Raw genomic sequence first — 12,921 nt, 5'->3', positions numbered from 1 at the left:
GATTAAAAACATGATTCTGGGGCTTTATGGATAAAAGGAATCCATGAATGAATGCTATGCATACCTGAGTTATTGAATTTGGAAGGATTAATGGAGAGTTCTTATGATTTGGCCCTTGAATAGAGATTTAGAGTATATCTATACTTGTTTATCTTATGTGTAGCTAGATCTCCCTCTTAGGGTTATGTTTGAATAGGGGTTAATAGTGTGTGTGGTTTGTTAATGTTATTATCTATTTGGTAGTTCATGTTTATAGGTTTTATCATTGCTATTCTAACTTGGTAAGTATTTGTAGGTGAAAGCCTCAAATACCCAAATGGGTTTGATGAATGAAAGCTCCAAATTAAGAAAGTTCAAGGCCATCTTTGAAAGAAGGGTTTTGGGTGAACTTTAAGAATCCACATCATTCTTGAAAGAGGGATGTGAAGACCAAAGCATCGATAGATAATTATGTGTGTAGTTTGCTAAATTTTCACTATCTTAAACATAAGGGTGACTGTGAAGTTAACTATACCATGGGTATCATCCTAGAAATAGGGATGCCTAGAATGAGGTTATGGTTACCAGTTGTTGAACACACCCGTTAGGTATTCGAAAGAATCAATGGGTGAAAGTTTGGTGTTTTGTTAAAAGGCTAGTATCAAAATCTATAGCCAAATCTACCCATATTTGATTTACTAAATTGACGTTGATTATTAACTTCTACATGTCACTCCCTTAGTAATGCATAATCCCAAGATCCGTTCATAATTGTTAAAACTCTAATTATTCATAGCCCCAAATTTATACTAGAAAAACCCAAAAAAAGAAACATTAGTGTAGATACCTATCTCCCCCATTTTTATCTTATTGTACCATTGGTTTGAATTTAACTTGTTTTAATTATTTTGAATTAACTTGATTTCCATTCACATTGTTCCTCGTGAATTCGATCCCGACTCCAAAGTTGGGTAAATATATTGACGACGACTGTCTTGCACTTATTGACGTGTAAGTTGAGCATTTTCAAAAATGGCATCGTTGTCGGGGAACAATTTGACGTGTTAAGTTAGTTTGGAATTTTAGTTACTTTCTTGAATTCCAGCTCGTATATATTTGTTTGTGATTTTCTTTCATAGGTAGATTTTTATTTTATTTTACTTTTCTCTATGGCATCTTTCAATGAGTATTATGTTGGTAGTTGGGAATCCTATCGTTATGACCCATGTCTAATTTATGGTGGACCATGCTTCAGGAGAGATTTAACTATGCTTCCCAGAGAAAGATGGACCCACTATCTCAATCCTATAGGGAGTAAAGGTGGTCTTTGTATAGTGGTTGAGAAGGACATTGGGATTACTGTCCAAATGCCCCTCTCCCATATTATGCTAATCGGGTTGCTAATTCTTTTTATGAGCTTGATAGGTCCGATGATAATAAGAAAAAAGAGCAAAATACCTAGTTCAATAGCTTTGATCCAAGACTACTAGCTATTTTAGATCGGTTGGATACAACGGGGGAGAATCTAGAAGACATGCATCAAGAGGCATTAGGATGGAAAAGTGTCAACATGGGGGAAATAAGCAAAGAAGAAAAGCTTGAATCTATCAATACCTTGCCCATTTCCTAAGAGGAGGTTTATCAAGAAGAGAAACCAAGCTATGATAATGATGTTGGTAGAAAAGACTCCTCGGTGAATTCCCAATCTACCGATAAATAAGGAAGAAAAAGCCAAAATAAAAGGAATGGTGCTAGAGTCTCAAGAAGAAGTAAGGCAAATCTCTTACAATGACTATAGCTTATACCGGGGTGAAGACGCTTTGGAGGAAATAATTCCGAAACTAGGGGTTGGACGTCATTCAACCCACTTTTCAACATTATGCCTTAAGGATGTGATAAGAATCCATCTACATAGGAAATGATAGATTATGGGGAGAAGAAGGAACATCCCTATAGTTTGGAATTTGATATTCCAAAGGAGCATATAGAACCCCATCTATCAAAGGCCAAGGAACATAATTCCTGATGCACAACAATTGGCCTATTAATTTCCTTACCTTTGCCCAAATAACCAATTTGGAAATTTGATATCAAATCGGGTAAAAGGTTCAAGTCTTCAAAATTGAGAGACCGATGCTTTCTCGTCATCTCCACAAACCTTCAAAGTTTTATCTTGGAAGATTTGAATCTTCTATCCCTCTACCGCTCATTGCATATTGAATGAAAGTTGGGACAGAGATTTAAATCTTTTAAGTGGAAACATAAAAGGAAGTAGATGAGGCATCGTGCTACGATATTAAATTAAGCACTCGGTGGGAGGCACCTTATCACTCTACAAAAAGTCGCCTGTATACTTTTACTGATGCATGATAGAGTAGATTTTTGTTTTCTTTTTGTGCATGCATAATCCATTATATGTTGGTGCTTAGAGGAATGTTGATTGAACTTTAAATAGGAACGAGTGAAATTGGCAATTTGGATTAAATAGGATGTGCAGGAGACCAGATTTTTGGTCTCAGTTACCACAATTGCAGTCTATGCCACCATGTTTATGAAGGCCTCATGACTGCAATCGAGGAACTAAGATCGCAATCCTGGTCAAATCAGCTTAAGTGATAATCCGAATGCCATTTTCTCCCATGCCTCTGTCTTAATTTCTCGTAATATTCTCTCAAGTTTGTGGCTTTTCATTGCATACACAAACGTTATTTCATCCTAATTGAATCATCTGATTTGGTAAGTTATCTCAACTCCCATGATTTGGATGATTGTATGCTTAGTACTTGTAGTTTAGGAGAGGCATGAAATGATGTTGTCGTCACTAAGGGTATGCTTATTTGTGAATATTGTTGTGGTTACCTGTTGTAGTTGATGTGCACACTAATGGGGAAGTCTTGAGTACTCAAATTTAAGCTTTAAACGGTTAAAATGATTGTGTACACCATGTGCTCGATTCAATGCCCCTATGAATTCCATGTTAAATTCTTTGAGTTTGGGGGTATAATCATGATAACTAGGCTTAAGTCCCATAGTCTTAGTGCTTACGTGCCTAGTAGAATATGAATGTAGGGCTAAAATTATATGTTCTAACTGAAGTGCAGAACTGCAGACTATGATCTCAGGTATCGCGATTGCAGTCTCGATGACCGCGATCATGGCACCGTGATTCGCGAACACTACTTTGCAATCGCCATACCTGAGGGCAGTGTCTTCAGAAACCAAAAATTTTTACACATCCATTTCTAAACCAAAGCCTTCTATAATACTGCCGCATGCATTTATTTGGTTAATCTAGCATGTTTTTGGTATGATAATACTAATGTTGTCTTGAGTTGCATCATTTACAGGTTCTAAACCTTAAAAATGGGAGATTTTTATGACACCAAGTTCATGGATGCACAATGCCAACACCACTACTATGAAGATTTTCATAGACTAAGTTACTCCTTGAAAGGGGTATCTGCCTTGACAAAGTAGAGGAAAATATCCCAGCATTCCATACTCGACTTAATGCTACTGGATAGATGTGCTTTTCCCCAGAACCCTGCTATGCAAATGAGCAGTAGGTACGTGAGTTTTATGCAAATCTTAGCATAGTTTCTCTCACAAACCCAGTGATGAAAATTCAGGGAAAGCAAGTAAACTTTGGAGAAAAGCAGATTAATGAAGTATATGGGTTTCCGAATACTGACATGGGGCAATTCCAAGCAAAAGGATATGATCCAAGAACATGGATGGCAGACATACTATGTTTGGGCAAAGAAGTACGTTGGGACATCACCAAGAGATATATTTTGATGAATGATTTCACAGCTAAAGCCAGGCTATGGCTGAATATCATCTGCAGTAGAGTCTCGCTATGCACTCACATGATCGTTTTCACAGACATACGAGCTTAGATAGTGGCTTGTATCCTGTCTAGCATTACTCTGAATGTAGGTGATATTGTGATATCAAAGTGGTGGTATTTTAAGAACCAGGGAGGTACGGTGTTCTCTTCCCGTCCCTTATTACTAAGATATATAGGAGAGCACAGGTATAGAAATATGCTACATACACAAGGGTGCTCCCAGGCCCCTGCATGTTCCCACTTAAATTTAGGGGTGAGTGTGCCCCAGGTCAAAGCAAGAAAAAGAAGATAGACTCCGGCAAATTAGCCCAGCAGGACACGAATTCTTGTAGACCTTCGTTAGCCAACCACCTCGATGACATCTTAGGTCAAATAAGGGAGGTTAGGGAGCTAGTGTCCGGATTTTCTTAGGGACTAGGAGAGCTATCCACCACTCGCCACTCATATATGACTTAATCAGATTATAATATTTACCATGAGGAGAAAAAAATAGGGAGCCACTGTTGCCATTTTAGAGAGATCCTACTCAGCCTTAGCGGGATCACACAGAGACCTCAAGGAGTCACGTAAGAAGATGGTAAAGAGAGAGAAGAAAAGAGATAAATTCTTAAAGAAGTTGTGGAAGAGGGTAAAGGGAAATTTAAGGAGCGCAAACCCAATGAGTGACTACCTTCACCGAGGTTGAAAAGTGAAGAAGAGGCCCCTGCTGATTGGTTGGTTGATGATGCTGGTAGTGATGGTGCAGGGTCAAGAGGAAACAGCAGCACTTGATGTAGATTCAAGGAGACCCCTCGTACTCTTGCTTTATTTCATATGTAGTGAGGACACTGCATTCCTTTTAATTGGGAGTGCCCCCAAATTTATAGTGTTTTGATGTTATGATGTTGGACATTTCTTTTTATGTTGATTGTTTTGAGATGGCATTCTAGATATTACTTTATTTTGTTGTCGGATGATACATCTTTGGGAACTTTGATGGTGTCCCCATTTTAAGGATTATCATGTGGTTTTTAGTTTTAGTTTTTCTTTTACTTTTATTTTAATTTTGAAAATGCATGACAATCTTTGCCTTGTGATCGATTAAGTAATAACATTCTTAAGGGTACAGCATCGTGTTTGGGTTTTAAGACATAGGTGCAGGGTAATTTTAAGTACCCTTGGCATAAATATCAAGAATACAAGGGAAGTCTGAGTACCTATAGCAAGTACTTGTAGCATTGTAAAGTGCAAATTTGGGATCACATTCTACGCCATTGGCGAAGTCTGAGTAGCCATATGGTTAGTTTTCCCATTTTGAGCCAAAATGTAAGACTAAGGCTTTGGTTGTAGCCATAGTTTAGCAAATTGTGTGTGGTGCTAATGCAAAATGAACAATCCCATCCGTCCAAAATTTTTAAAAATCAAGGGCATGGACGTGAGCAATGTTGTAACAAATCTTTTTCTCTTTTTGTGGCTTCATAAATTTTTGACTTGTGAATAGAAATAGATACTCCAATTTTGTCTCTAGAGGGAGGGACATTTAAGCTCCCTTGGCGAATTTTGTATGCCATGTATGGTGAGCTAATTGCATTCATCTATTGTATACTTGTGTTATTTAGAACTTTCTCCTTTAGTCTTTCAAAGCTAATTTTGATTGTATTTGGTTGGAGAAATGATCTTAGGTCATCTTTGTGATTTGGGAAGCCAATTTATCCGAAAAATCCTACCTAAGCATGAATGTAATCCCTACTTACCCACTTTGAGCCTTTGAACCTTTCATTGGAAATTACATTACAAGATGTGAACCATCCTTTTTATCCATTTTTTGAACTATACCCTTCTTGAACTTGAAAATGCAACTTGAGGCTAAAAGCCTAAGTTGGGGGTGATGAAAATTGATGAAAGGAAGTTTGGGGCCACGAAGTGCCAAATGTGCCTAAGTGTTGAAAATAAAGGAATAGAAAAAGAAAAGATCCAATAAAGGAAGTAATTGCATAAAAATTTCAAGAAAAAGAAATAGAAAGAAAAATGGGTGAACAAGGGAGCAAATAATAGGCCTAATAAAGGAAAGAAAACAAAAAAGAATGGCCCATAGTCAAAAACACGAATTTAATAGGGTGATGTGAATGTTTAAGGAAGGGTGTATCCATGTTGTTTTCAAATGATATCCCACCCTAACCCAAACCTAAGTTACAAGCTTAGAAAGTCCTTCGAGATCTCCAACGATTTACTTTCTTTGTAGTGGCAATTAAAAATATGGGCAAGCCTATGGTATGACACTTGCTGTATAGAGATTTCTTTTGTGAAGGAGAGAGTTCTTACACTTAAAATTCCTTGATTCATATTGGGTATCTTAGAGTGTAGAATTTTCTTTATTGATAGGAGGCATACAAACAAGTTGAGGTGGGTGATTGTGTCACCTTCCGAGCATTAAGGCAAATGGAGTGTAATTTGATTTCGGTTAAAAAGTAAGCCACTTCTATAGTATTGGTTTGTTGGTTGCTTTTGTAAGTTTTTTGTGCATCCTTGAATATTGCATCTTATGATAAGGGGTGTAGTGGAAAGTAGCTTAGCCCACTTACAATGAGCTACTTGTGATGGCGACTAAAGTTGAAGTCATTTGTTCATTACGCATAAAGATTGGGCAAAAATAATTGTGTCTCATGGTAAGAGATAGTGTTGTTTGAGGACAAGCAATAGCTTTAAGTTGGGGTGAGTGGTGATTTACCACTCATTCGCACTTAATGTTCGTGCACAATACCTTGTTTTGAATAAACAAATGAGACATAACTGTAATTAAATGCATTAATATCTACTCATTGCAGGCATAGAGTTGACGGGATAGAAAGTTATGGATTGGGGATTAAAATGATCAAAAAGAGAGCATGCAAAGTACAACTACAGACCTAGAGTAGAAGAGGCTCAGCTACCGCGGTCGTAGTCTATTGACCACGGGTACGATGATCAAAGCATGGTCAAACAACCGCGGTTGCAGAAAATAACCGTGGTCGCTGCCATACCCTCGCAATCTCGACTTAGCAAAAGAAAATAGCCCAATGTCAAAACTATAAATGCACGTGGATGACCCCAATTTTGACAAAAAGACTCAAACCCTATCATCATGTATCATATTCCATCTTCCCCAATTTTTTAGGTTTAGCTCTTGAGTTCATAGCCTCCATTTTTGGAGAAGAAAATATTGTATAAATTTTGGGTGAAGAATACATTGTAGACCTTCTAAAAGGAAGAATAGCTCACTCCCATTGTTGATTTGTGGGAGTGCCAAGTTTAAAGTAACATTCACTTAATATTCAACAAGTCATTTCAATGGAGATTTTGAGTATATTTATGCTTATTTATCTTATGTGTAGCTAGATCTCACTCTTGAGGTTATGTATGAATAGGGTTTAATAGTGTGTGTGGTTTGTTAATGCTAGCCTCTATTTGGTAGTTCATGTTTATGGGTTTTATCATTGCTATGCTAACTTGGTTGGGATTTATGGGTGAAATCCTCAAATACCCACGTGGGTTTGATGAGTAAAATCTCCAAATTCTAGAAAGTTCAAGGTCATCTTCGAAAGAAAGGTTTTGGGTGAACTTTAGGAATCCACATCATCCTTAAAAGAGGGTGTGGAGACCAAAGCAATGATAGACAATTATGTGTGTAGTTTGCTAAATTTTCACTATCTTAAACATAAGGGTGATTGTGAAGTTAACTATACCATGGGTATCATCCTAGAAATAGGAATGCCTAGATTAAGGTTGTGGTTACCAATTGTTGAACACACCCGTTAGGTATTCGAAAGAATCAATGGATGAAAGTTTGATGTTTTATTAAAAGACTAGCATCAAAATCTATAACCGAACCTACCCATATTTGATTTACTAAATTGATGTTGATTATTAACACCTACATGTCACTCCCTTATTAATGCATAATCACACGAACTGTGCATAATTTTTAAAACACTAATTATTCATAACTCTAAATTTATACTAGAAAAACCCCAAAAAAAACATTAGTGTAGATACCTATCTCCTCTATTTTTATCTTCTTATACCATTGGTTTGAATTTAACTTGTTTCTATTATTTTAAATTAACTTGATTGTCACTCACATTGTTTCTCGTGGATTCAACCCCGATGCCAAAGTTGGGTAAATATATTGACGATGACCGCCTTGCACTTAAATTAATGAGTAAGTTGAGCTTTATAATTAATGCAAATGACATGTGTATGGTTACCCCTACCTTGTCCGTCATTCGGAGATGAATGTTCCTAGTGGGGGAGACTGAAACACCCTGGTTTTTGTACCTTTGAAACTTTCCTAGAATTCTGGTCGTTGGACACAATAAGACTCATGGGTACGATCCATATGTTAGGGTATGAATGGTATGGTCCAGTTGTATGCTGACCAGTGTTGATTGGTGGGATGGATTTTGGTCACTGAAATGGGTACGACTTGGTGGTATGAGTCATATGGTTGGATACGGATCATTTGGTGCCTTTACATAACCTTAGATTTGGTAACTTAAGTTGGATCTAAGTACGAGTGGCTCACCAGGATCCATAAGCCATGGTACGAGTCGTACCAGAGCTCGTATGGTAGATAATGTTCAAACCTTCTATGATTATATCTTGCTAGGAATACGAGTGAAGGTTATGGATTATATGCTATCAATACAACTTGGGTAGGATGAGTCATACACTGTACATTATTGGATCCAAGGGTTGAGGCTTAGGATATGAATGGTGGGTACCGCTCGTATCGAAGGGTACAACTCGTAAGGGTTAGTCGTACCCCTGTGATGGAATTTTGTGCAACTTAAGTGAGGGTATTCTAGATATTTTTCGTACATACCCTAATAAGGTCCCACGACTTCTAACTCTCTTAAGAGGCTATTTGACCTATTATTCTATTCATTAACACTTAGAAACTCTTCCTAAACACTCTATAATTTTCTCAAAAGCTTTTGGGCAATAAAGCTAGGGTTTCAACTAGAGGGCTAATTTGGGGATTTTGTCGGTAGTTTCTCTCCATTTACTTTGTCAATTAAGGCATGTTTTCTTCCCTCATTGTTAGTTCCAACTAAAGGGATAGTTTTATACAATGTTTTTATGATTTTATCATTGTGTGATTTTGGTTTCTTAACTATGATTTGGGGGTTTTGGTTATAAATGCTTGGTTATAGTTTTCCCATATTTTAATGATTCTTTTGTATGCATTAATGGTGGTTTTGGATAAGTGGCTACATGGGAATGGTTCTTTGTTAAACTTTGGTTTTGGAATACTATGCCCCCAATGTGTTTGATAAAATGTCTTTAACAATGTTTTCATTATAATATTGGTTTTTCAATGGAACTTATGCATGGTTTAAACTTGGTAATTGGACCTTAAATGATATTAATGGTTTTAAATGGATTGTAAAGGCCTTGGTGTCCATGGTTTTTGTTAATTGGAAATCATGAAGGGTACATAGAATCCCTTAAACATAAATATGGTTGGTTATGGACAAAACTTGCTAGTTATTGTTGGTATTACAATACCACTATTAATGGACTTGGTTAATAAATGGTTAGTGTATTGGTTGGTTTTCTTGGTAATGACTTTAATTGGGCAATAAAGGTGGGGTGTATAGCAAATCCATGGAAGGTAGAGGTCCCAGGAGTACCAAAACTGGAAACTCATATTTGCTGATGTGATGTTGGTCTTGGTGATCGTGTACTTGATGTCACACTTTATATTTGGGGGATGTACTAGTCACCTAGGTTTTTATTCCCTGTTCATTTGGCTTCACGCACTACAGCCCTTTCAATAAGGAAAACTTAACCCATATAGCTCTTAGGTGGTTTAGAACAGCAAAGCTACACAACCCAGGTAAAGGTTTTAATGGCATGCTAAACCCGATCCCCTTTCCCGGCATGGTTATATTTATATATGTATGGTTGTGTGCATATGAATGGTTTTACTTAGTTTTATAAATGGCATTATTCTATCCTTAGCCTGATTTCATGCTAACGATCACTCATTAACCCATCTTCGGTTGGTTGTATACCCACGCTATGAAGGAACTGTCCATTCTACTACTCCAACATAATGATTGACTCGGGGACAGCTTTTGGATTGAAGTGGTGAGCTTCCATCTTTCTAGAAGACTCCATTTCATATTATGGATATTCTTAGACATTTTGATTTATTTCTAGATATTGTTTTTGGCTATGGTTGGGGGCATGTCCCAACCATATATTCTTACTCTTTTGTTTAGAGGCTGTGTGGTACTGCTATGTGTTGGAATGGGTAGGATCAGTATTGGTGTCAGCCTTAGCATTGGCATTAGTATTGGGGTTGATACCAGCTAACGATATTATTGGTTGTTTCATCATATTTCATTTTGGGATTAATCATATTATGTTTCGGATCTCATTTCATTTTGGCCTGGTTTATTGCCCTTGTTTTGGTATTGGTTTGGTTGGGTATGGTTGGTATGGTTTGTTTTTATGGGATGACTTGATAGGGTTGGTCTAGGAATAGACCTATCCCAAAGTTAGTCCTTGTCCAGTTATGATATCTTGTTATTTGTTCGGCACTCAGCCGAGTCAAGATATGCAAATGGTAGTTGGGTTGGGTAACAGGGGCTGGTCCCGGTCCTAGTTAGACTTGGGATACCCATTACTAGAAGGCCCCCGATCAGGTTGTGTCACCAATCCAACACTAGAAGCATTACAACACATAGCATGAAAACATGACATGGATCTAGGCACACAGTTAAACTGTCGGGTACAAGTACCCCCAGGACTCGATAGAATGAAACTGACAAGGCTTGACACTTATGATCACATGATCAATATCAACAATTCATAATTTCATAGTTGGAAATTTCATGAAGCACATGATCATCATAATGTTGTACATGGATAGTAATGTATATAAACATGGCATAATTTCATGCTTCTAATCTTATGAACATCTCATCAAGCAATCACAACGCATAGGTTTAGCATGGGAAGCATCATAATCAAATAAGTCTAGCATCACTTAAGAGACATGACATAATCTTGACACGTGGAAACTAAGTACTTGATCATCATTCATTCATTGGGGCATATTATCAAACACCTTGCATGCACACTTAGGGCATAGGTGTATTTATCAAACTACACATGATAAACCACTCAATTCATGGATTTCATCTTACATACTAACGTAATTTCAAGACAAACACATAAAACCACAACTTGGGAATCATACAACAAAACTATCATGATTTCAATCAACCCACGACATAAACATTACAATTCATAGTTTAAAAAAGGATTTTTGAGCTTCATGGATGAAAGGAATCCATGAATGAACATTGTACATACCTTAGTTCTTGATTCTATAAAGATTGATGGAGAGATTCTTGAATTTGGGTCTTGAATTTGAATCTCCAATTGAAAACCCTAGCTTGTTCTTGAGAGAAACCCTATATTTTGGATGAAATATGGCTGAATCACGTGTTATTGGGTATATATAGGGGTGGAAAATTTACCCTTCTTAACTCTTGGACACATTTTTAAATTCTGTGAAATTTCCTGATTAGGACCCATGGCACGACGCGGAGCTATCACGCCATTTCATTAGAATTTGATGACTGAAAAATTGCATGATGGCGCGACGCCGATCTTATCACGTTGTCACATTGTTTGCGACCTGGAAGTTTGGCCCGATACGGTGGTATCGCGCTGAAACACTGGAAAAAGGATAAATTCTGAATTTGAGCATTGATGCGATGTGCCATAATCGCGGAGGCCCACAGGAGTTTGATGATTTCCATTTTGGCGTGCTCCGCGACGCATTGATGGCTCAGGTGATACACTGTCTCACTAAAAAGGCTCTAACTCTTTGCCCGGGTGTCGGATTTGGGCGAATTTGGTATCGATGGAGCTTATTCAATTTCCCACATGATAAAAATTCAAAATCTTAAAAATGCCACTTGTATAAAAGTGTATTCATCTTTGAAATAATTTTTTAACATTTTTAGGATAATTGTAAGCTAGGTAGAAGTACGGGGTATTACAATATCTCCCCCTTGAGAACATTCGTTCTTGAATGATATTGACTGAAATAGGAGAAACCATAAGTTGAAGTACATTCTAAACATGAACAACCGAAGCATGACTACATGACTGACATTACTGAGTTTCATAGTGAGTAGGCATATCTGATGCATGATTTATGACTGAGCTGATTCATGACTGCATGACTGAGAGTATTAGTAAGCTAATCACGCATATTTGATGCGTGAATACATGACTAAATTGACTTATGAACATGTAAGTGAACATGTAAGGGTAAAGATACCAAGTTTGAAATGAAAATTGAGTGTGGAATCAAATACCACATTTGTAACTGAAATCTGAACATGAAACTGGATAAGCTTAAGACAAACTATTATCTTGGGCTGAGTCTGAGCTTAATTACTTAATATGCATGAGCGGAAATATGAGAATGTAACTGGGTCTGGAACATGATACATGAGCTGAATATTGTGATCTGAACTGAGTACCTTGAGTACATAGCGTACGACCATGATTAGAGCTAGAGGGTCAACTTATGGGTACCCCCTACTCCTAAACTAGATTCCTTACGAAAAGAAAGAATGGGATGTTCTTTTCATGAAAGTTTGGGGGTTCATAATGTATCTCCCCCTTGGGACACTATGTCCCTCAAAGAATATTGACTTGGCTGAGTCGCTGAGGAAACTGAAGCGATGCACAAGGCAGCTACAAGCTGAATCGTGACTGAATATCTGGAATCTGAAACTAAAGCATGATATATGGACCAAGTTGAACACGCAACTACCTAGTTGGTCCATCTTAGAATGATCATATTCAAGAGATCCCGAATAGTACATCTAGATGTAAAGGACGAAATCCCAAACCATGCGAACTTTCGGTTTGGCTGCAAAACTGAAGGACTGATTTTATGGACAAACTCATGATGAAAACTGAATTCTGTTGATTGACGGAATATTACTGAGATTTCTGTATTACTGATTGAGATCACGGAGATTTATGAGATTACTAAGATCACAGAGATTATTGATGTTATTGAGACAACTGAGGTCACT

Source organism: Capsicum annuum, chromosome 11 (genome assembly GCF_002878395.1).
Source record: "Capsicum annuum cultivar UCD-10X-F1 chromosome 11, UCD10Xv1.1, whole genome shotgun sequence".
NCBI classification, from domain to species: domain Eukaryota; kingdom Viridiplantae; phylum Streptophyta; class Magnoliopsida; order Solanales; family Solanaceae; genus Capsicum; species Capsicum annuum.
This window is presented reverse-complemented; position numbering follows the sequence as displayed.